Source organism: Balaenoptera musculus, chromosome 11 (assembly GCF_009873245.2).
Source record: "Balaenoptera musculus isolate JJ_BM4_2016_0621 chromosome 11, mBalMus1.pri.v3, whole genome shotgun sequence".
Classification (NCBI taxonomy): domain Eukaryota; kingdom Metazoa; phylum Chordata; class Mammalia; order Artiodactyla; family Balaenopteridae; genus Balaenoptera; species Balaenoptera musculus.
Window position 1 is genome coordinate 18,304,453 of NC_045795.1, and position 25,000 is coordinate 18,329,452.

Consider the following 25,000-nt stretch of genomic DNA (forward strand, 5'->3'; position numbering starts at 1 on the left):
AATAAAATACCTAGGAATAAAGCTACCTAGGGAGACAAAAGACCTGTATGCAGAAAACTATAAGACACTGATGAAAGAAATTAAAGATGATACCAACAAATGGAGAGATATACCATGTTCTTGGATTGGAAGAATCAATATTGTGAAAATGACTATACTACCCAAAGCAATCTACAGATTCAATGCAATCCCTATCAAATTACCAATGGCATTTTTTACAGAACTAGAACAAAAAAATCTTAAAATTTGTATGGAGACACAAAAGACCCTGAATAGCCAAAGCAGTCTTGAGGGAAAAAAACGGAGTTGGAGGAATCATACTCCCTGACTTCAGACTATACTACAAAGCTACAGTAATCAAGACAATATGGTACTGGCACAAAAACAGAAACAAAGATCAATGGAACAAGATAGAATGCCCAGAGGTAAACCCACACACCTATGGTCAACTAATCTATGACAAAGGAGGCAAGGATATACAATGGAGAAAAGACAGGCTCTTCAATAAGTGCTGCTGGGAAAACTGGACAGCTATATGTAAAAGAATGAAAATAGAACACTCCCTAACACCATACACAAAAGTAAACTCAAAATGGATTAGGGACCTAAATGTAAGACCGGACACTATAAAACTCGTAGAGGAAAACATAGGAAGAACACTCTTTGACATAAATCACAGCAAGATCTTTTTTGATCCACCTCCTAGAGTAATGGAAATAAAAACAAAAATAAACAAATGGGACCTAATGAAACGTAAAAGCTTTTGCACAACAAAGGAAACCATAAACAAGGCGAAAAGACAACCCTCAGAATGGGAGAAAATATTTGCAAATGAATCAACGGACAAAGGGTTAATCTCCAAAATATATAAACAGCTCATGCAGCTCAATATGAAAAAAACAAACAACCCAGTCAAAAAATGGGCAGAAGACCTAAATAGACATTTCTCCAAAGAAGACATACAGATGGCCAACAGGCACATGAAAGTCTGCTCAACATCACTAATTATTAGAGAAATGCAAATCAAAACTACAATGAGGTATCACCTCACACCAGTTAGAATGGGCATCATCAGAAAATCTACAAACAACAAATGCTGGAGAGGGTGTGGAGAAAAGGGAACCCTCTTGCACTGTTGGTGGGAATGTAAATTGATACAGCCACTCTGGAGAACAGTATGGAGGTTCCTTAAAAAACTCAAAATAGAATTATCATATGACCCAGCAATCCCACTACTGGGCACATACCCAGAGAGAACCATAATTCAGAAAGACACATGCACCCCAATGTTCATTGCAGCACTATTTACAATAGCCAGGTCATGGAAGCAACCTAAGTGTCCATCGACAGATGAATGGATAAAGAAGATGTGGTACATACATACAATGGAATATTACTCAGCCATAAAGAGAAATGAAATTGGGTCATTTGTAGAGACGTGGATGGATCTAGAGACTGTCATACAGAGTGAAGTAAGTCAGAAAGAGAAAAACAAATATCGTATGTTAACACATATATGTGGAACCTAGAAAAATGGTACAGATGAACCGGTTTGCAGGGCAGAAATTGAGACACAAATGTAGAGAACAAACGTATGGACACCAAGAGGGGAAAGTGGTGGGGGGTGGTGGTGGTGGTGATGTGATGATTTGGGAGATTGGGATTGACATGTATACACTGATGTGTATAAAATGGATGACTAATAAGAACCTGCTGTATAAAAAAATAAATAACATAAATTTTAAAAATTCAAAAAAAAAAAAAAGAATATCATTGTTTCCCTTTTTGAAATCACCAAACTAAATAAAAATAAAAGTCCGTGTTACATACAAATAAAAACCATTTAGAGAAATCAGGCTTTTCCATAACAATTTTTTAAAATTTTATTTTGTATATTTATTTTTTATACAGCAAGTTCTTATTAGTTATCTATTTTGTACATATTAGTGTATATATGTCAATTCCAATCTCCCACTTCATCCCACCCCCACCACCCTCCCCCACCCACTTTTCCCCCTTGGTGTTCATATGTTTGTTCTCTACATCTGTGTCTCTATTTCTTCTCTGCAAACCGGTTCGTCTGTACCATTTTTCTAGGTTCCACATATATGTGTTAACATACGATATTTGTTTTCCTCTTTCTGACTTACTTCACTCTGTATGACAGTCTCTAGGTCCATCCACATCTCTACAAATGACCCAATTTCATTCCTTTGTATGGCTGAGTAATATTCCATTGTATATATGTACCACATCTTTATCCATTCATTGATGGGCATTTAGGTTGCACTTCCATAATAATTAATAATAGAGATGTAGGAATTTATGTAAGGAATACAAATTTTGATATTTCTTTAAGGAAGTATGAACCAGATAGCTGAAGAAAGCATCAGATATAACTAGATTTTAATTTTTTTTTTTTAACAGAAAAGGACTTTTTTCTGTCAAAGTTGAATTGATATTATATATCAAATAATTTTATTTTGCCAATGAAAAGTAATTATATATTCACTCTTGTCAAATGACTATCACCACTTAACTATCTGTATGACTTCCAAGTTATTAACATCCGCAATTCCACATTTCCAAACATGAAAGGTGTTTAAATATAACCTCAAGTATTCATTCTGCATGAATGCAGATATTCATTTATTCTGTCCTTCATTCCACAGTCATTTTAGAGACTGTTTATGACAGACCCTGGAGATAAAAACAACGAACAAGAAAGGCATAGTGTCTGCCTTCTCAAAGCTTACCTACTGATAGAAAAATCCAACCCTGAAAACAATTGTAGAACAGTATAAATGGTAGGGTAAACCAGGGTTCCATGAGAGCACTGAGGAGGGGCAACTGGCCCACTATCTAGGGAAGGCTTTCCAGAGATTCTTGATTAAGACCTTAAGCTGGAGTAGTTATGGCTGGTGCAGAGATGTGATAGTATCTCTCACCATCACTTCTAACAACTCTTCTGAAACAATGATCCCCTAACGGACAAGCAAAACTTAAGTGAACAGGATCACATGGAAGAAAAGCCATATCTATGTATACAAAATATGGCTAAAATTAATCTGAAGTGATAGTAAAGGGAAAGGTGATATTAACATACATCTCTTCCACTTTTTCTCCCCTTTGTTCTGGACATTTAGACTACAGCTGACCCTGGAGGTCTGTGTCTGAACTTGAAAGATACACTGTTTGAGGTTAGTAGGGGAGCAATACTGGCATTTCTCTAAAAGGCAAATTGATGATGTCCAAAGTGTTTATATATTTGATCTAATATGTCCATTCTAGGAATTAATCCTTAACAGGTGTATATATATAGATGTATATGTATAATCTATATATATACAGAAATTTATGCTCAGTGATATTTACTATAATGGCAAATGTTGGGAGAAAACTCAATAATGGGGGAATAAAAATAATCAAGATACACAAAATTAAAAATGCTAAGCTCAGAAAATTAGTAGAGATAACGCAAAAAAAAAAAACCCCAATGGATAAGACAAAGCTTTTCGACAGCAAATATGTATTATTTAAAAAGTAAGAAAAATATAATTTATTCTTTTTAAAATTGTATTTATTATTTTTTATTGAAGTATAGTTAGGTTATAACATTATATTCATTTTAAGTGTACAATATAGTAATTTGATATTTTTCTAGATTATACCCCAAAGTTATTATAAAATATTGACATAGTCCCTGTGCTGTACATCACATCCTTATAACTTATTACATTTTATAACTGGTAGTTTGTACCTCTTAATCCCCTTCACCTATTTTGCCCCACTCCCGACCCTCTCCCTTCTAGTAATCACTAGTTTGTCCTCTATATCTGTGAGTCTGTTTCTGTTTGTTATATTTGTTCATTTGTTTTGTTTTTTAGATCCCACAAATAAGTGAAGACATCCAGTATTTGTTTTTGTCTGATTTATTTCACTATATATAATACCCTCCAACCATGTCCTTGCAAATGGCAAGATTTTATTCTTAATGAGGCTGAGTAATATTCCATTGTATGTGTATATACCATATCTTTATCCATGCATCTGTTGATGGGCATGAAACTTTTATTTATTTTTAAAACACATATACACTATTTGTACCAGCTCATTCTGTGTATGTGGGAGCTATACCCACTTCCCTAACATTCTAATCAAAGTACTTTAGTTTATAGTATCTCACTGAGTCCACTTCACAAGCTTGAGAAAATACTGGTGATATTGGTAGCTTCTAGAGTGATAGAAATGTGTAGAATTGGGGGAAAAATGAATGCTGAACATTTATTGAGGATTTAAGTATCTAGAAGATACAAAGCTCAGCAATTTGCATCCATTATTTTCTTTATTCCCTTTGCAACAACAGCGGCTCTGTGAACAAGGTGATATTAATCCTCTTTTTACATTGAACAGCCTGAAATTCAGAGACATCAAGAGACTCTCCCAAGGTGAGGCAGCGTGTCTGTGACAGGGCTGAAACTTGAAAGCAGAATGCGTGTATCTATAACCTAAACTGTTATAGAAAGTACAGGCATAGCTCGTTTTATTGCACTTCACTTTATCTGGCTTCACAGACAGGTGTTTGTTTTTTTTTTTACAAATTGAAGGTTTGTGGCAACTCTGAGCCAAGCAAGTCTAATGGTGCCATTTTCCCAGCAGCATTTGTTCACTTCGTGTCACGTGTCACATTTTGCTAATGTTCATAATATGTCAAACTTTTTCATTATTATCATATTTGTTATGATGATCACTAACCTTTGATATTACCTTTGCAAAAAAATTATGATGCACTCAGATGATGGTTAGCATTTTTAATTAAGGTATGTACACTACACTACAGTGTAAGCATAACTTTAACATGCCTGGGAAACCAAAATATTGGGGTGACTATTATGATATTTGTTTTATTGTGGTGGTCTGGACCTGAACCCTCATTATCTCTTAGGTGTATACCTTTATGCTAATGCATTATGATGATACCCATCTTAATTATGAAGAAACCGAGATTCTTAATCATGAAGAAATTGAGTGACCACATCCAACATACAATGTCACACATCTAATAAAGCTGCGGCTGATTTTCAAATCTATGTGTTCTGATGCTAAAGCCTGTGCTTTTTCTCCACTACATTATGTCTGTACGCATGGGATACACTGTCCTTTCAGCTACCAGCAATAGATGGATTTTCAACCTAAGTGTGAGGGAAGAGCCTGAGGGAAAAAATGTTCTCAGTGATTTCCCTATCAGCATTCCTAACTCCATAACTTTAACAAGTAAATATGCTTGTGGTTGGTTTGCCCTGAGGCTCTTGAAAGCCTGATTTCATCCATTTAGGCTTAGTGCAAGTCCCTACCTGATTTCTTCTTTAGACCCTACTTCTGTGTCATCTCCAGGGCTACAGGGTGGCGCCACCTTGGGTTCTGGATCTTTCTCACCTTCAAATTCTTAGGGCAAATGTCAGCAATATTAAAAATATATCTGGTCTGATTTTATACCAAACAAGTTGAAATAGGTTTTTGAACAAACAAAAAGCAAATAAAAACTCAAACAGTATCTTATCTAGTTAGTTAGAAATAAAACAACAGCAACAGCAACAACAAAAAAGACCTTACCTGTCAATTTTTCAATTGTCTTCTTATCCAATTCACCTGGAAAGCAGAGTTTTCACATAGAAAGGTGACAACAACATACGACATCTGATAAATAAAGATAATGAGTTTCCTCTGCTTGTTGAAACTGGGCCATCCACAGCTCTATCATCACTGAAGTGAAAAACCGATCATCACTCAGCCTGCATTAATGTCATGATATTATGATTGTGATTCACTCAATAGCCTGCTGCAGACAGCAGTTCTTATAAATAAGCCCCCTCATTCAGAATGCCACAGAATGTAGTCAGGCGACTGGCAGAGGCAACATAAATATTGATCATCTCCATAATTGTAATTTATATTGGCATAATGTCCTCCTTATGAAGCATTGAAGTGGCTCTGGATATTTTCCACAAATTTGTCCTAATTCAAATATAGATGTGACCTGTGTTTGTCTATGCCATGATATAAAAAAATATATAAATGTATGAACACCATTTGTGTTTGTGAAGGAAGATGATGTCTAGCTTACTTAGGAAACAAACTGATTTTATAGTACCTTGAAAAATTACTTGGCAGGTAATATAATGTGGCAGTATGTGTTATGTTAGTAACAAATTATTTTTATTTTCTCATTCAAGCATGTAAGGCTGTTATTCTCTTGGTTAGAACTCCATTAGCCCATGGTTTGAACCTTAATAGTATTTATTTTAAAATATTGTACAAATCAACCTTTTTTCTTCTGATTCTCCTTTCTCTCACTCATCCCAAATTTTGAAATATAAACTTCAAAATAGCTTTAAAAAAAAAGAAACTTGTATGCTGTGTTCTAAATGTAGCTTATTCTATATGCCATACCATTATTTCTATATCGTCTCTGCCCTGGGATCCGCTCATCTGTGTCATTAATGTTCCTTTCTCTACTGGATCATTCTCATCATCATACACACACGCTCCAGCGTTTCCCATCATAAAGTAAACAAACCAACCTTGACTGCAGCATCCTCCTTTCAAATGCCAATTCCCTACTTACAGAGAATTTCTGAATTCACTTCCTTATCTTCCATTCTCTCTCCCATACTTTCCAACGGCACTATACCAGTGTTCTTCTCAAGGATATCAAAGCCCATTGAACTATATATTTCATTATGCTTATTGGGCACAGCCTCTCAGCAGCTTTTGCCATAGGGGCTGATCCCTTTGTCATGACACGTCTGTCTTTGTCTTTCATGAAAGCATTGTTTCTTGGCTTCCCTCTTACCTCTCCAGCATCTCTTTCTCCATCTCCTTAGCTAATGTCTTTTCTCAAAATATTTCTTAGATTACTTATTCCTGTTTCATTATGTTGTTGTTGTTTTTTCCTGAGGCTTTATCTTGATCTTTCCTCTGGAACATATTCCTCTGGTTCCTCATTTTTCTTGACTCTCTGTGTTGGTTTTTATGTATTAGACAAAATAAGCATGTCTCCCAGTCTTGGAGGAACGGCCTCCTGTAGGAGATGAACCTGGTGGTCCAACCTTGCCCTGGTTGTCTCTGGAAGCTGCCAGACCCTCAGGCAGCAACTCGTAAAGTACGCAAATATACACAGTCTTGTGGGACTGCAAGCGTGAGCCGTGCTGGCCACCAGAGCCTGATGATCCGGAGGTGTCCCCTGGGTGGTGGCCACAAAACCTGGGCTACCGGATGCATGAGAAAGCTCCCCTCCAGGAGATACTGGTGCTCTGGAGTGTGGCCGGGGGAAAGAACAAAGATAGTTCCTGCCCTGAGATCTCTGGAAAGGACTACAGTCAACCCTTCGACTTGTGTTTAATTAGAAGCCTGCCCCTCGGGCTGCAGCTCTGATAAGCTACTGGGCTATTTTCACAGAAAGACTGAGTTCTTGGGTCCGTTGCTTCTTGCTGGGCCCTGGGGGGTAGCCACTTAAGAACTCTTTCTCCATTGGTTACGGTCCTGTGGGACCCATGAGTGCAAAGCCCACTGGCCACCAGAGCCAGACAGTATGGGGCTGTTCCCTGGCAGCAGCTGCAAACATGGAGGAGCCGGACAAGTGTATAAGCTCCTTTCTGGGAGATACTGGCTAAATGGAGCAAAGTGGGGGAGAGCTCAGAGGCTGCATCTCCCAGCCTCCGCTCCCTGAGAGCACTTCTGTAGATCCCTAGACATGTGCCATGCAAAGAGGCCTCTTTCACAGGAAGACTGGGGGTGTGTTTCACTCTGCTGTCTGTGCAGTGCCTCGGAGGTGGTAGTTGGCCAAGACCTGTTTCTCTGATTGTTACAGTTCCTTGGACCTCAGGATTGCAAGCCCTCCACCCCACACTCCTGCCTACAGAGCCAGGTCATCAAGGGCGTCCCCTGAGTGGTAGCCTCAGAAAACGTGGGCACCAGACAGTTGTAAAAACTCCCCTCTGGGAAATACTGGTGCCTTGAAGCACGGCAGAGGGAGGCCATGAAGATGGTGCCCACCAGCCAGCAGGTCCCAGACATGTGCTGAATTAGATGCCTGCCCTCTGCCGATGGTTTAAGATTAGCACATGAGCCTTATTCACACCAAATCTGGACACCTCTGGACCAGCTGCCTCTGTGCTGAGTCCTGGGATGGGTGAAGCCACAAACAAGTCATTTCTCAGTTTGCTATAGTCTTGTGGACACAAGCCTCACTGGTTTCCAAAGCTAGATGTTTTGAGGGTTTGTGTCTCAGGTTCGGGTCTTAAAAGTTGGGATGCCCAGTGTGGGGTTCAAACCCTTCACTCCTTAGGGAGAAGCTACAGGTTTTGAGTCTCCTCCTGATTGTGAGTCTCTGTGGGGGGATGGGGTTTATGGCGAGATCGTGTCCCCAACTCTCTTATCCCCCTGGAGGTGGGCCTTCTCTCGTTTGCCTGTTGCGTAGAAATTGCTCAGATTGTTTTTAGATCTTATTTTCAGAGGAAGTTGTTGCAAATGTAGCTGCAGATTTGGTATATCTGTGGATGGAGTGAACCTAGGACCCTCCTATATCACCATCTTGAACCAGAGCCCCCCCCCCCAAATATTACTTAATTGTTGTACTGTCCCCAGGGCTCTGGAATAGATCCTCTTTATTCTTCTATATTCCCTCCTGCCTCATGGCTTTGAATATTATCTGAAAAGACTTCTTACTTCTAAATCTCTATTTCCAGCTCTGACCCCTTCCCTGAGTTTCAGACTCAATTTCCCAACTGTTTACTGGGCAACTCTATTTGGATGTCCAATAATCATCACAAACTTACCATTTACCAAACTAAACTCTTGCATCTATAACCTCCCTAAGTATTTCCTGCCTCACTTCAGTAAATAACACCACCATCTGCTGACTTTCTCTATCCAAAAGATTTCCCATGAATCCCTTTAGAAAGAGTGAAATTTACCTCCTAAATAAGTCTCAGGTTTGTCCACTCTTCTTATTCTCCAGTGCATGCCACCCTCCTGTCTCACCTAAGCTTCTGCAAATCCTACTATTGGTCATCCATATCTGACCATGCCATTCCCTCCAGCCATTCTTCTTACGAAACCACAGTGAGCTTTTAACAAAATTTGAAACATACTGGTTTCCAACTTAAATCCCTTTGATGACTTCTCATATCCGTAGAATAAAACACAAAGTTCCAACATGGCACTTCAGAATATTACTTTTCCCATGTATCTTGTATTGCTCTCACCACTCTTCCTGCTATTCCCTCACACAGACTTTCTTTCTGTAACTTGAGCATACCAAGGGTTTTTTCTGCCAAGGATTCTGTTGCCTAGAAGATTCTTCCCGTGGTACTTTGTCTTCTTGTCTCAGCTCGCAGTTGACCTCCTTACAGCGTATTTCCCTCACTACGATACCCAAAATACCCCATCTGCAAAACTCCCCCACCCACTCGATTATTCTCTAACACATCATTATGTTTACTTCCTCCATAGCACTCATTTATTCTGCTTTGTAATTATCTTGCGTGTGTTTAGTTTACTTATTGATCTAATAGGAGCATTCATATTATGAATTCCACCAGAACAGGAACCTTGTCATCTTTTTACCATTTTTTTCTCACCACCTAGAAAAGTGCCTGTCACGTAGTAGGTGTTCAATAAATATTCACCAAGTATACAATAAGGCTATTCTCATCACATTTTACTTAACCTTAATATGTCCATTCACATGTATTGAATGAGAACTTATATGTCACGGTTGGTAAGGAATTAACATCAATCATTTTCTAGATCAGACATCAGCACACTGCAACCTGAAGGCCAAATCTTGCATGCTGCCTGTTTTTGTAAATAGAACTTTATTGGAATACACCCATGCCTATTTATTTTATATATTATGTATGGCTGTTTTTGGTGCTATAAAGTCAGAGTTGAGTAGTTGCAACAGAGACTATCTGTCCTGGCTTGGGAATTCTAAAATGTTTGTTTCCTGGTCCTTCACAGAAAAAAGTTTATTGACTTCTGCTCTAGAAAATACCAATATTATTATTGCTTCAATAGAAAATCTTCTTTAATTGGTTGGTTTTTAAAACCAACAATCAAGCAAAGAATATTAAAGATAGCAAGAATCCTTCCTACGCAAGATCAAGATCAGTGTCTATTCTCTGTCTTGATCTCCACGTATTTATAGTCCTGAATTTCCCATCAGGTTTTAGGTGAGATTTATCCATTAACATTTGACATTCAGCAAGTTGTGAATATTTTTTAGTTTCAGTTGCATCATCTGTGAGATGAGAAGAATAATACTTGCTTTGACTCACTGAATTCTTGAGAGAGTGAAGTGTCACACACCTGTGACTGAATTTTGTTTTTGACTCTTTCTGATGATTCCTTAAGTAAGAGCGCTTTTCTAACTTTTCCCCTCTTTCTGTTTCACTTCTGGGGAAGGCTCTTTAGAATAGAGGTGCCAGAGAATAAACATGAATTGTGGAATTAGACTGTTTGGATTTGAATTCCAATTCAAGCACATGAGTTTAGTATTTTTTTTATTGAGGTATAATTGGCACGTAACATTGTACAGGTTTAAGGTGTACAACATATTGATTTGATACTTTTATATTGCAATCTGATTACCATTTTGCGTTAGCTAACACCTCTATTGCATCAATAACTATCATTTCTTCTAGTGGTAGGCACAATTAGGATCCAGTCTCCTAGTAAGTTTAATGTTTATAACAGAGTTTTGTTGTCTATAATCACTGTATTGTGTATTAGATCTCCAGGATTGATTTATTTACCAGTTGCAGACTTTGATAAGTTAATTAACCTCTTCAAGTCTCAAATTCTTATTAGTAAAATGAGAAAGTAAGAGCTAATGTTCTTATCGAGGTTACTGTGAGCTAGGTAGTGCTTTAAGCTCTTTAGATACAGTAATTTATTTAATATTCTCAACTACACAATGAAGTCAGGGTTATTATCATTATTACCCTACTTTATAGAAAATAAAATCGAGGCATTGAGAGGTTAAATACACTCATCTAAGATTACTGACCCAGTAAGTAGCAGAGCTGAGATTTGAACCCAGTCCCTGGGCTTAGCCTTTTATAGCATCAGATGCTTGTTAGGATTAAATAAGGGAAATGATGAAAACTTCTTGATGTTCTTGCATTAGAAAGCATATCATAAATGTTAGTTTTTATTTTATCCAACCTTGTATAGATGTCCATTCTGATGGGAGAAATAGTCCACTCAGTTTTTTCAGGATTACTTTATTTCTGGATGAATTAAATTGAAATGAATATATTTAGTTGATCCATTTGCGTGATACCATTTAAACAGCAGCAAAACTCACCTTTAATTGTGTGTGTATGTGTGTGTGTGTATGTGATGTCACATCCTCTAGTGAAAGACCTTATTATGCAGATAAAACAAATTTCTCGGTAGCCCCTCTATTTCCACCCCCATAATCATGACAAAGTAAAAATTTGCTTTTAACTTCAACCTTGGGCCTCTGTCTCAGAGACGTCTGCAACACATAATAGACAAGGAGTTAAAATCTGGAAAAAATAAAGTGAAGTGAGATGTTCTAAAATTTGCATTTATTAACTGAATGCTTTTTTAAAATGAGTGTTTACCAGTATCAAATTCATCATTATGGTAAGCCATGGTCAGGCTTTCTTCACTGAATCCTCAAGTAAGTCCAGTGATATATTGTGAACGAAATCATGGGAGAAACTAGGTTATGTAACAATGGCACAACAAAATTATCCTCACAGTGTAATAACACAGAGGAAATAAAACAATTTGGACAGTCTTCTTTTTGACCTTTATGAATTCTGGGATTCCATTTCATTATTTTACTGCAAATTTGAATACCTTACTTTGCATAGCCTTATTCTCACCACTGCAAGCAGAGGGATGGTATAAGCTTTACTGTGGAGAAAATTGACACAGATGCAAAAGGGAAAAGTATATATTTTTAAAAACTTTCCCAATTGTGCCTGTGTACTTTTGAGAGATCATGTTTTAGATTACAAGGAGTAGTACTTTAAAGCTATGTATGATACATAGTAAATTGGTGAAAAAGATGCACCTTCTCAGATTCTTTTTTCCCCCAGATAGTGTCTATATGATCCTCTTGAAATATGGAAGATGATATCTCCTTTCCATGCTTAGTGCTGTTACTCCTGAGTTCCTCAGAAGAAAACTTGTGATTATCCACATAATGGATGGTAGTGAAGAAAGTTCTTCAAATTGAAAAAATAAGATCTGAAATAGACAGTGAGACTATTGTATGAGACAAGGACAGAGACTAGTATGAATTTGAGATTTACTTTCTAAAGAGAAGAGGTTTAATGCAGAGGGGAAGTAGAAAATACTGTTGACTGAGTAGATAGAGGCCCCAAAGCATAGGGCTTTGAATACAGAGTCAAGAATTTTGGAGTAGTGGGGAACTATTAAGTATTTCTCTCATAATAACGTTATTATGGCAAAAGGACTCCAGCATTTTTAAACACTTGTCAGCACAACATGTTACCCATTTTGTTCAAAGACATAATTGCAACAAAAGTCATGGATTTGGGTTTTCTCCTTTGAGCCTAGAGGGGGCTCTAATATCATAGCTTTATTAATAGAGATCAGCAGTTCTCAGGATTTGGGGTTTCAAGACCACTTTACACTTAGTCTGCTCAGGATGTCATAACAAAATACCTTGGACTGGGTGGCTTACACAACAGCAATGTATTTTCTCACATTTCTGTAGACTGGAAGTCCGAGATCAGGGTGCCAGCATGGTCAGGTTCTGGTGAGGGCTTTCTTTTTGATTTGTAGATGGCCTCCTTCTCCTTGTGACCTCACATGGCCTTTCCTTGGTGTGTGTGTGTGTGTGTGTGTGTGTGTGTGTGTTTGTGTGTGTGTGTGTGTGTGTAGAAAGAAAGCTCTCTCCCTCTTCCTCTTCTAACAATGCCACTAATACTATCAGATTAGGACCCTATCCTTAGGACCTCACTTAACCTTAATTACTTTCTAAAAAGCCTTATCTCCAAATACAGTCACATTGGGGATTAAGCTGCAACATATGAATTACGGGGTGGGGACGACACAATTCAGTCCCTAGCAGTACTCTTCAACATTATCGAGAATACCAAAGAGCTTTTGTTTATTTGGGTTATATCCACTGGTATTTACTATATTAGAAATTAAAGTTGAAGAATTTTAAAACAGAATACACAGTGTACATTTCATTAGCTATCTAGAAAACTCCTCCTTTTACTCATGGGAAATTAGAGTGGCAAGGACTCATAGCACTTTAGTGTTGCTATGAAAATAGTTTTGACCTCACAGGCACCCTAAAAGGATCTCGAGGATTCCCAGGAGTCCCAAACAAACCTTGAGAACCATGCACATAGAAGAAAGTTGAGCTGCCTAGATATTTTTTAAATATATAAATTTTCCAAAGAGAAGGCGTTATATAATTTTGTGTGTGTTTCGGGGGGCAGTTATCTCAAAGAATCTCCTTTTTTTCCCCAAGGTTAGGATAATACACAAAAATTATGGGACCAGACCCCCCTTCCCTCATCCTGCCACCACCATTTTCATACACAAACCCAAAGGCAGTCATAAGTTTTCATTCTTATTTTATGACAGCCTACTCTTCTCTTAGAACAAAGCAACCTCAGAACTGTGCTCAGGGCCAGACAGATAGTTATTTTACCAGGAATGGCAGAATGCTTACATTCTCATTTTCTCTTTTGACATCAAACTTTTGTCATTCTTAAAGTTTGATGTAAACACACACACACACACACACACACACCATCTTGATCTTCAAACATAGTAAAGCATTAGTTGAAACTATTTTAATATGAGAAGACCTGTAGTATTGAATTCCAAATTTGTAAATCACACTGCTTTCTGTAATAACTCATTTTGTCTAGTACTAGCAGTGATTTTTCTTATTAAATGTCATTGAATGCTTTGTCACCAAAGATTTGGCCCTATTTTCTTACAATTTTACGGTAGCTCTCTGTATTTCTTTCAGTGTCAGCAATTGAAATACTTGGGGCTGAGCTTCATTCTAGAATATTATTCTATTCTTAGATATTGATGTTTTAAACAATTATAAAAACCACTGCACAGTTAATACCAAGTCACTGAAAAATGTCTTTCAGCAACTTGATATGTGGGAAAAATACATACTCCTTTTGTACATCAGAATTTCAATATTAAGTTGACTTTTAAAGACCTAATAAAAATAAAGTTTACATTTTGACAACTTGAGTGAAAATTAATCTAAACAAAATGCTTGAAGTGAAGTTGTTTTAATAAATTCATAGCAGGGCTTGGGTTAGGGAAAGCATTCATTCTCAATATAAAAGAACACAAATATGAAATCACAAATATTCCTATTCCCATTTTAAAGCAGATATTAAGATAAATGGCCTGGCTCCCCCAGTCTATTTTATGATCATATCTTTAATAAATAATGACTTCCATGTAGTCAATATTTGAGTAACATTAAGAAGAATTCACCACCTTAAGAAAGGCTTTAGAAATGGAAATTGTAGGGAGTCTGGGGGAGAATAGATGCATGTACATGTATGGCTGAGTCTCTTTGCTGTGCACCTGAAACTATCACAACATTGTTAATCGGCTATACTCCAATATAAAATTAAAAGTTTAAAAAAAAAGAAATGGAAATTGTAGATATTCAATAATAAAAAGACAAACCATTTTGTGTGAAGCTAGATTTTCCTAGATATGTGTATCTTATTCGAGAAGTCAGGAAATACAATGGCTGTAGACAGAGAGTGACAGAGGTAGTAACTGTATAATCAAAATCACATGTTTTTTAAAGTTTGGATACAATTAGTAGTGTGTATGTTGATTTAAGTTATTGTTTAAAAAAGAGAAATCCTTCATTAAGAAAACAGGTAACTTCACTACAATCTTTGTGGTTGGAGAATGGAAAACAGATTATAATTGGTATTAATCAGATTATAATTGGTATTATTTTTATTTCTCTTAATACAGTCTTGCTTTATGTTTTCTGCCTAATTATTCTAAGAAAAAAGTCTATTTTTTTCTATCTAATATCAACTCTGGTTGGCAGAGAATAAAGAACCATGCAAAAGTGAATGAATAGCTCACTGGTTCTTCTGGCTCGCTTTAGAATATTTAGAAAATTAGAGACATCTCCTTCAAAACCTAAGTCACTTAGATTCCTTCCACCTTGAGAGACCAGTTAATTTATGGTATTCTGTTGTGTTTCATTGGGCGATGTCCTATACTCTGAAATAACATTCTAAAGCATTATTTTTAATGACAGAATGAGGAAAATAAATAAACACAAAATTATCTGCCCCATAGTTGCGAAAGGATATCGAGTTCAGAGAGATGGGATCTATCAATAGGAGAAGGCAGTTCTGAATGCTAAATCAAATTACACCTTTTCCTGCTGGGATTTCAACATCTGCTTCCATGTAGATTGATTAGAATAAAGCAGGCCATCAGAGACCCTTTGTCTGTGTTTGACTGGGTGAAACAGCTGACAAGTGACCATCAGATTACCCACAGAGGGGCAGCTGCGAGATAGGAGTTTGACAGCTGACTTCATTATAATTCCTACACTGCAGACTGCAATGGATTTGTTCTTTAATTGAGCTGGGCCAGCAAACTGCCCAGAGAGGAAATGGGAGGGAAGATGGCTGGATACTGATAACAGAAAAGTAGCAGGTAAATCCCACTCTAAGACAGAACAGACAGTATCCGCAAAGAAATGTTTTGGTATTTTGGGCACTTCAATCACTTTACTTGAAATTGAACTTGGCTACTGGAATGTCTTCAAAGTTCTTTTATTAATCAGGGACTTCCCCCAACCTTAACAAGCAATTTCCAAAATATTTGCCTATCACTTACTTTGCCGCATGCTTTTGAATGCTATGTAGCAGAAGTTGCTTCAAAAGCGTATGAACAATTATATACAAAAAAGCAAAGAAGGTCTGCTATGGTTAATAAGATTCTGAGGGGTTTATGACAGAAAAAAACATTTTTAAAATATCAAATTATATAGTTTACCATGATTCAGTATGTATAAGTATATTCGGGAACATAAAATAGTATCAGGTCAAATAGTCCTAAGTGAAATCTTGCAATCTGAAATATCAAAGGCAATTGGATTTAATGAAACACAGGGGTCAAAATAATCCACTATGTCATATTAAAACAAAGACAGTTTAAAACTGCATACATTGTGAAGGTGTTATAGATTTTCACTTTGGGAAAATAACTTTGCAGTAGGCTTTGGCATTTAAATATATGTGCTTCTGTAATTTGTCTTCATTTGCTTCTGGTAGACTTTTCTCTGTTCACAGTAAGAATCAGTATGAAATAAGCACTAAAAAAATTCATGCTGGTCATGAATAAAATAATGCATATTGTTCAATGTCACTGTTAGAAATGCTTCTTGTATTTCCATTTCCATTATTATCATTGTACTTTATATATTGAAAGTTTTATTTAGAACTATAGGATTAACAGAATAAATTAACCAATGATTATTAAACCATAATTTTTGTCTAATATCTTCAGCTTCCTTTCCCACAAAATTTTTGTGAGTCCATTACAAGAAGACTCTTTACATTTATATTACCATGGTTCACTCTTCTGTGTATGAATGCAAAATCAGAAATGCAAAATAGTTAAATAAGAAGCAATCAAATGAAAAATCTAGATAAATGATATACTGATTATTGTTTTGAGAATGATAGAATTTTATGCACTCAGGTATTTAATAACCATTTACTGAAATGACTCAATTCTTTTTGGTGGGAAAGAAATCAATGTAGAGGGTGGGGTGACTCATCCCAAGACTTACAACAGAGATTTTCTAAACAGAGGAATTTGAGATCTGGTTTATTGGTTCGGTTTATTGAGGCCAATAGTTGAATGTTACTGTCTTGCTCTTCACAGAATGTCAAAACTTATGACAGACATCCCTTTAATATAATATTATAGTGGTTAAAATATGGTCTCTGAACTGAACTGTCCGAGAGCAAGTTTCAATGGTGCCGTCTAATATTTATGTATTCTTGGGCAAGTCACTTTTAAATCTCTTCCTCGCTTTCCTCATGTGTACAATTAGGAGGCTTATATTACCTACCTTTATAGTATTACAGGCTTTCTGTGTGTGTGTGTGTGTGTGTGTGTGTGTAATGACTAAGTAATACATGTAAAACATTTAGAGCAAATATAAAATAAGCCTACTATTAAAGGAACTGTTAACTATGATCCACGTTACCCTCTCCCAGTTAGCCCCATTTTATTTGTTTACATGCTAATTTCTTAGAATATAAGCAAATGAGGAATACAAAAAATACTCATTTATGAAAAGAGAATCCGGTAATAAAATTTACAAAATTGTCTACACGTATTACTTGAGCAAATAAATATTACAGAAATAAGATTTCCAAGTCAGAAAAATCAAGTCTAAAAGCAGTTTCTGATTTATTCTTCTTGAGATTTTGTTTCTTTGGTTACAGCCTTTTCTTGCAGTGGTTCCCAGGGTCACTAACACTGACCTCCAAAGGAGAAAAAATGGAAAAAGAAAAAGAGAAAGAATACTAAAATCCTTTTAGTATCCTATGATATATCTGATATATCTCTTATGACCATGGCAAGTATGATATATACTGATATATCTCTTATGACCATGCCAAGTATGCTGCAGGTAAAGGAGGCCTGGATCAATTTTATACCCTTGCTTGAATTTTGGCCATAGGGTTCAGATGCTATCTTGATTTCCACCACGTGGAATCTGGTCTTTCTAGATTTCTTACTTCAATCAAATACTAGTTTTAAAATTCATCTCATTCTGTTGGATTTCTCCTTTATCTCTGATATAGAGTCATTATTATTTCCTCTCTAATATTAGTCCTTTAAACTGTAATTTCCTTTAGCACTGATTAAGCTGTATACCACAAATTTTGATATGCTTAATCATTATCATTCAGTTTGAAATACTACTAAATTTCATTTGTGCTTTCTTTTCTGACCCATGGGTTATTTAGAAGTGTCTTGTTTAATCTGAAAAGATTTGTGGTTCTCCTAGATATTTTATGGTTTTTGATTTATAATTACACCCCTTGTGGCCAGAGAACATACTCTGCATGATTTAATTAAATTAATCAGGATTTGCTTTATTTTCTTGCATAATTTCTGTCTTGGTGAACATACTAAGTGCTCGTGAAAAGAATAGGTTTCTCTAGTTGTTGGGTGCAGTGTTCTATAAATATCAGTTAGGGCAAGGTGGGTGACACTGCTACTAAAACAACCTATTGATTTTTGTTTTTGTTTTTGTTTAGGTGTTCTATTAATTCCTGAGAGAGTGGTGTTAAAATCTCTAATGGTAAGTGTGAAATTGTCTCTTTAATTCTGTCAATTTCTCCATATGTTTTGAAGTTCTGTTATTAAGCACATAAACAATTATCTGTTATCTATAAGAATTTCCCTGTTTACCTCTAGAAATACTTTTCTCTTAAAAATTAGATCATCTGATATTAACATAGCCACTCTGACCTTCTTAGGCATACTGTAAGCATGGCATAACCTTTTCCCATCCATTTGCTGTCAACTTATCTATGTCTTTATATTTAAAGGGAAACTCGTGTAGATAACATAGTTGAATCTTGTTTGTTTCTTTATCCATTCTGATAATCATCGACTTTTAATTAGAGTGCTTAGTCCATTAATAGTTAATGTAATTATTGACATAGTTGTGATTTATATATATCCTTTGCTATTTGTTTTCTGTTTGTTACTTCTATTTTTTTGTTCTTCCTTTCCTGCATTTTTTGGATTATTTAAGAATCATTAGAATTTCATTTTAATGTATCTATCAGCTTTTTTGGCTTGACTTTTTACATTATTTTTAGTGGTTGCTGTAAATATTACAGCAAACATTCTTTATTTTTCATTCTACTTAATGTTAATATTATACCATTTTATGTAAAATGGAGAAATTGTGCAGCCATCTTTTATGCTATAATTGTCATATATATCACATACACATGAAAATATAAGCCCCACAGGACAATGTAGTAATGTTTTCTTTAAACTGTTCTGAAGAAGTCCTTTAGCATTTCTTGTAGTGCTGGGCTGCTGGATATAAATTATCTTAGTTTTTCTTCTTTATTTAAAAATGGTTTCATTTCACATTTATTCTTAAAGGATAATTTTTTTGGAATATAGAATTCATTTTTTTCTTTAATAACTTTCAAGATGTTGGTTCACTGCTTCCTCACCTGTATATTTTCTGAAGAGAAATCCATGTTATTGTTCCTCTGTAGGTAACGTGTTGTTTTTCTTTGTCTCCTTTCAAGATTTTGTCTATATTTAGCATTTAGTGTTTTGACTGTGATGTGCCTTGGGCATGGTTTTCTTCATAATTATCTGCTTGATGTTTGCAAAACTTAATTCCTCTTTAAATTTATATATTTCACCAAATGAAGACAATAATGGATATTATTTCTGCAAATATGTTGTCTGCTCAATTCTCTCTCTTGTCTTTTGCTGGGACTCCAATTACATGTATGTTAGATCTTTTGATATACTTCCACATACTCTTGTATTTTGAGCACTGATATGCTGTGAAGGCTGAGAACTCTGTATTATTCATTTGAAAACATTTAAAATTTTGTTATTTTAGCAGGTGATTTACTTCTAGGAATTCAATTCCAAATTCTGTGTCTCAAATCTCAGTTTAGTTTTTTCTCTTTATCCTTATCTGGAGGCTATCAGAAGCATGTGTAGTTCAGGAGTGAAACCAATTTAGGCAGAGTTTATACACAAAATATAGGGATTTATTTCTCTAGTTCTCAACTTTATTGAATTCCTCTCACTTTTATTTTTTTAATTTAATTTAATTTATTTTTATACAGCAAGTTCTTTTTTTTTTTTTAATTTATTTATTTATTTATTTATGGCTGTGTTGGGTCTTCGTTTCTGTGCGAGGGCTTTCTCTAGTTGTGGCAAGCGGGGGCCACTCTTCATCGCGGTGCGCGGGCCTCTCACTATCGCGGCCTCTCTTGTTGCGGAGCACAGGCTCCAGACGCGCAGGCTCAGTAATTGTGGCTCACGGGCCCAGTTGCTCCGCGGCATGTGGGATCTTCCCAGACCAGGGCTCGAACCCGTGTCCCCTGCATTGGCAGGCAGATTCTCAACCACTGCGCCACCAGGGAAGCCCAGCAAGTTCTTATTAGTTATCTATTTTATACATATTAGTGTATATATGTCAATCCCAATCTCTCAATTCATCCCACCACCACCCCCCCTGCCACTTTCCCCCATTGGTGTCCATATATTTGTTCTCTACATCTGTGCCCCCTCACTTTTAAATAGCTGTTAGTTGCCTCAAATTCTGTTCTCTGGTTCTTCAAGGCACAAAATTCCTAGGTTTTCTATCAAAATTTTAGCTGCTATGTATGCAGCTAACTTTGACAAAAAGCCTTAGAAATAAAAATCATATGAGCTATCCCTTTTTTCCAAAATTTTTACTCCTGAATTTGTCTGCTGTTGTTCACTTTTAGCATCATTATTTATTTTAAAAAATTGCCCAGAGTTTATAAGTCTTATCTGCAGTAGGATTAGATCCTGTAGAAGATTTCTTGGTTATACCAGAAGTGGGACAGTGATCATTATTTCTTAAAACACAAGAAATGCCAACAATCCAAGAATATTTGAACTTTGGTGGCCGATTACCTCGTTCTCTAAATAAGTATAGTTGCCTAGTTATCTTTTCCCTGAATTTCCATCAATAAATGGAACCTGAGAAACAAAGTCCCTCTGGGGCAATACGAATGCTATAGCCATGTATAAATACCCAAGGAACCAGAGAAATTGCAATGTGTATCCTTGCTTTAATTCTAATAATAATGAACCCTTTAGAAATATGAGAAATGAAGGGGGAAAATTTGCCTGTTTATGGATATTTCTGAATTAAACTCCTTCTCATCCATCCACCTAAATTGTTTGGTATATACTGCAAGGTCCTGTATCATAGAAGATATGGTACAGCCTTTCTTACATAAAGATTGGACTGTCAAGAATATAATTAGAACCATACTTTCTGATCATAGTGATACTTCTGATACTTTTGAGCCAATCATCCATAGTACCTTACTTAGCAATTTAACTGATAATAGAATTTGCAGAATTGATTAGTAAAACTAGTTGCTGAAAAAACTAGACGTCACAGAAAAAAAAAAAAAAAAAAGGAAACTGGAGCAAAAGGAATTAATTTCAAAAATAAGATTTATGTTAAATACATGGGAGAATAAATGGTATGGACATATATAAATATTTAAGCCATCCCTATCTAAAATGCTTATCAAGTATATAAGCTACCCAAGACTTAGGACTGCACTGAAAAAAGATAGATATATGTTTTGTCAAACAAAAGATAAAAAACGTATGCGGACAATATTTGGAGTTTTGAGAAAGTATGTGTGTGTGTGCACACAGGCAGATATGCCTGTGTACATGTGTATAAATTTTTCACTGAATATTTTTTACATGAAAATTCTAGTGGAAAGGGAATCTAACTAATGTCATTCTTTTCTGTGGCTTCTTCCCTACTCATGTCATTCTAATTTATCAATCTTGCTGAGTAGTTTAAAGACTAAGGTTTAGTTTCTTACTGAATATTATTTTCATTTTTATTATTTAATCTAATGAATTTTTATTAGACTTGCTGAATTTTAACACCAGTTTCTCTGCAATATGCTGATGAGTTTTCGTCACTGTGGGGCACTGTGTATTGCTATCAGATTAGTAGGTGGAGCACATGCTATCAGATTTCCTATAAGTAATGCATATTCACTTATGCCATATCAGTCAATACTGAAAATTATTTCATAAGGAAGGTAGAAGTTATCATGTTAAAGAATAAGAGAATTCAAGCTGACAAAGAGAGAAAGGAGCTGAACTCTTGATCTCCTAGACTAAGAATTTCTGCTAAGTGTTAGAACACTCTGGGTAAATATTTCCATTACACTTTGATATATAAATACTGAACTTCATATTCAAATGCTAGTCAGTTAGAGAGTTTTTCATGAAAGTTGTAGTGGAAGACACATGACCAAGCTACCTAATAACCTACATCTCTGGGTTTTATTTTATAGAAATTAAATAGAAGTGGCAAAAATGACAAGGCTCAGTGCTGGTTAGAGTTAAAGACAACTGATTTTTCACTTACCATCAATGAAGTATAACTTTTCCGATGGGCAATTGGGCAACATAAAGCTAATGCTATAAAAATTATAAATTTGATTATATATAGTAATTCTGCCTCTAGAAATAAGCATTTCCTTGCTTATCCCAATGAAATAATTAAAAATGTGATGAGGCATTAGACATATAGAGGAATGTCAAATATGGCACAGGGCCAGTTGTATCAGAGGAGACTGTATCTGCTCCACTAATATTTTTCTGTGACTTTTATAAAGATCAAGGCACTCTTCCCCCAAGAAGGCCATCTGATAGATGGGATATACATGGTACAAGGAGGGAGCAGGCAAGGTTGGAGAGTGTTGAAAACCTCTTGTGTCCCATTTCATAGCTCTGTTCTCAGCTGCTGGGGTTTTTTTGTTTTGTTTTCATTTATTTGTTTGTTTTGGAAACATAGGTTGTCACTTGTTATTTTGAAAAATGGTGGGAAGAAGTGGCAACACTGATGGATACAAAATGGCAATTTATTTCCAAGATTTCTTGTGCAAGATTTTGAGTATTTTCAAAATTATGAACAGTAGGTTACTTTTATGTGTTCAAAACTTGTTAGGAAATAATTTTACCAAATCATTTTACTAAAAATGCCAAATATAAAGATTCATTAAATCAGAAAACTCATGTAATGATCTCTTGAATAACTACCAATTAATTTTACTCCTGGAGAGTAAAATTTAGTAATCAGTATGAAAGGTTACATACTGACTTCTGATATATCTTAAGCTTTTCTCTAACCATTGAGGGCTGAATGGTTATACAACTCCAGGGCCATCTTCCAGATTGTAATCTAGGTGAATTTCTGCCTGGATTTGTGCAATGAGAAAAGCCCTCCACCAACATCTGTTTTGAAGAATTCATAGCTCTTAGTTTATTTCATTATCTTTCTAGCAAAAACTGAGCATTTCAGGACTATTAAAGTCATAGCTTTAAATACATTACCAAACCATGATTTAAGGTCTGCTACAAGCCCATATATTAGGGGAGAAAAACCAATGGGGGAATATTTGGCTCAAGTTCCCCAGTTGAGATCATGGTCAGAGGTGTGATACTTGCCAGAAACCTCGGAAAAACATCACACATCTACACATCACTCCACCCTTCACCACAAGAAAAAATAAGGCAACACAAGGCTAATATCTTTCCACCTTTCCCAAAAGTCAGGGCATTAAAGCTACTCTTTGCAGACTAGATTGTTAAGTTTCATGTCTGAATGCACAAAGAAATGGCATAGGTCATAGGTGAGATACAGCATCCTGCAACCCATTTTAAAAAGTGATTTTTCATGTGACATTCTCCTTGTACCAGACTTGACCATTTTTAAACACAAAAATATCCCGGAGTATAACTGCCAAAATACTTAAAAGCATATCCTTGAGGAAACTGAGTGGATTATTATTTCCCTCTAGATCAAAACTTAAAATAGAATTTAAAATAGTCTTCTACTCCAAGACAATGTGGAACTTAATTTCTTGCTTTAATTTACTGTGAAGTTTTAACAACATTTGAATAGACTCTGGAAATAATAATAATCATTATTATTATTATCTTTTAGGAGGACATGGAGAGAATCAGATTAAACACTACAACCATTGTTTTAAAATGTAATCTCATCATTGAATCATTCTGTCCTGGTATTTTCTAACCATTATATTATTTTTAATAATATAAGAAGCACCCATGAACACACCACTTAACACAAAAACTAGGATCTTACCAATAAAATGCTGTTAACCTTAGGGTCTTCTCACAATGCATACATCTAACTCTCTGTACTGGGGTAAACATTCTTCCAAATATATATTTACCTTTTCTTACTTTCATTTTTTTCACAGCTTTATTGAGATGTAATTGACATAAAATAAACTGCACATTTCCCCCCCCCCCAAGTTTTATTTAGATGCAATTGACCTATAACATTGTATAACTATAATGTGTACAAAATAATGATTTAATATATGTATATGTTGTAAAATGATTACCATAGTAGGTTTAGTTAATATCCATCACCTCAAATAATCACAATTTTTTTCTTGTGATGAGAACTTTAAGACCTACTACTCTGTTAGCAACTTTCAAATGCACAATACAGTATTGTTATCTATAGTCACCAAGCTGTGCATTACATCCCCAGAACTTATTTATCTTATGACTAGATATTGGTATCCTTTGACCACCATCACCCATTACTCCCCAAACCCAACTTCTTGCAGCCACCAATCTGTTCTCTGTTTCTGTAAGTTTGGTTTTTTTAGATTCCACATGTGAGATCATATAGTATTTATCTTTTATTGTCTAATTTATTTTACCTAGCATAATATTCTCAAGATTCATTCATGCTGTCACAAATGGCAGGATTTCCTTCTTTTGATGGCTGAATAATATTTCATTATATGTGTATACCATATTTTCTTTATCTATTCATCCATTGACGGACACTTGGCTATTGTAAATAATGCTGCAGTAAACATGGGGGAGCAGATATCTCTTTAAGACAATGACTTTATTTCTTTGGATGTATACCCAGAAGTGGAATTATTGGATCATATGGTAGTTCTACTATTAATTTTTTGAGGACCCTCCATACTTTTTTCCATAGTGACTGCACCAACTGACATCCCTACCAACAGTGTACAAGAGTTCTCTTTTCTCTACATCCTCACCAGCACTTGTTATCTCTTATCTTTTTGATAATAGTCATTCT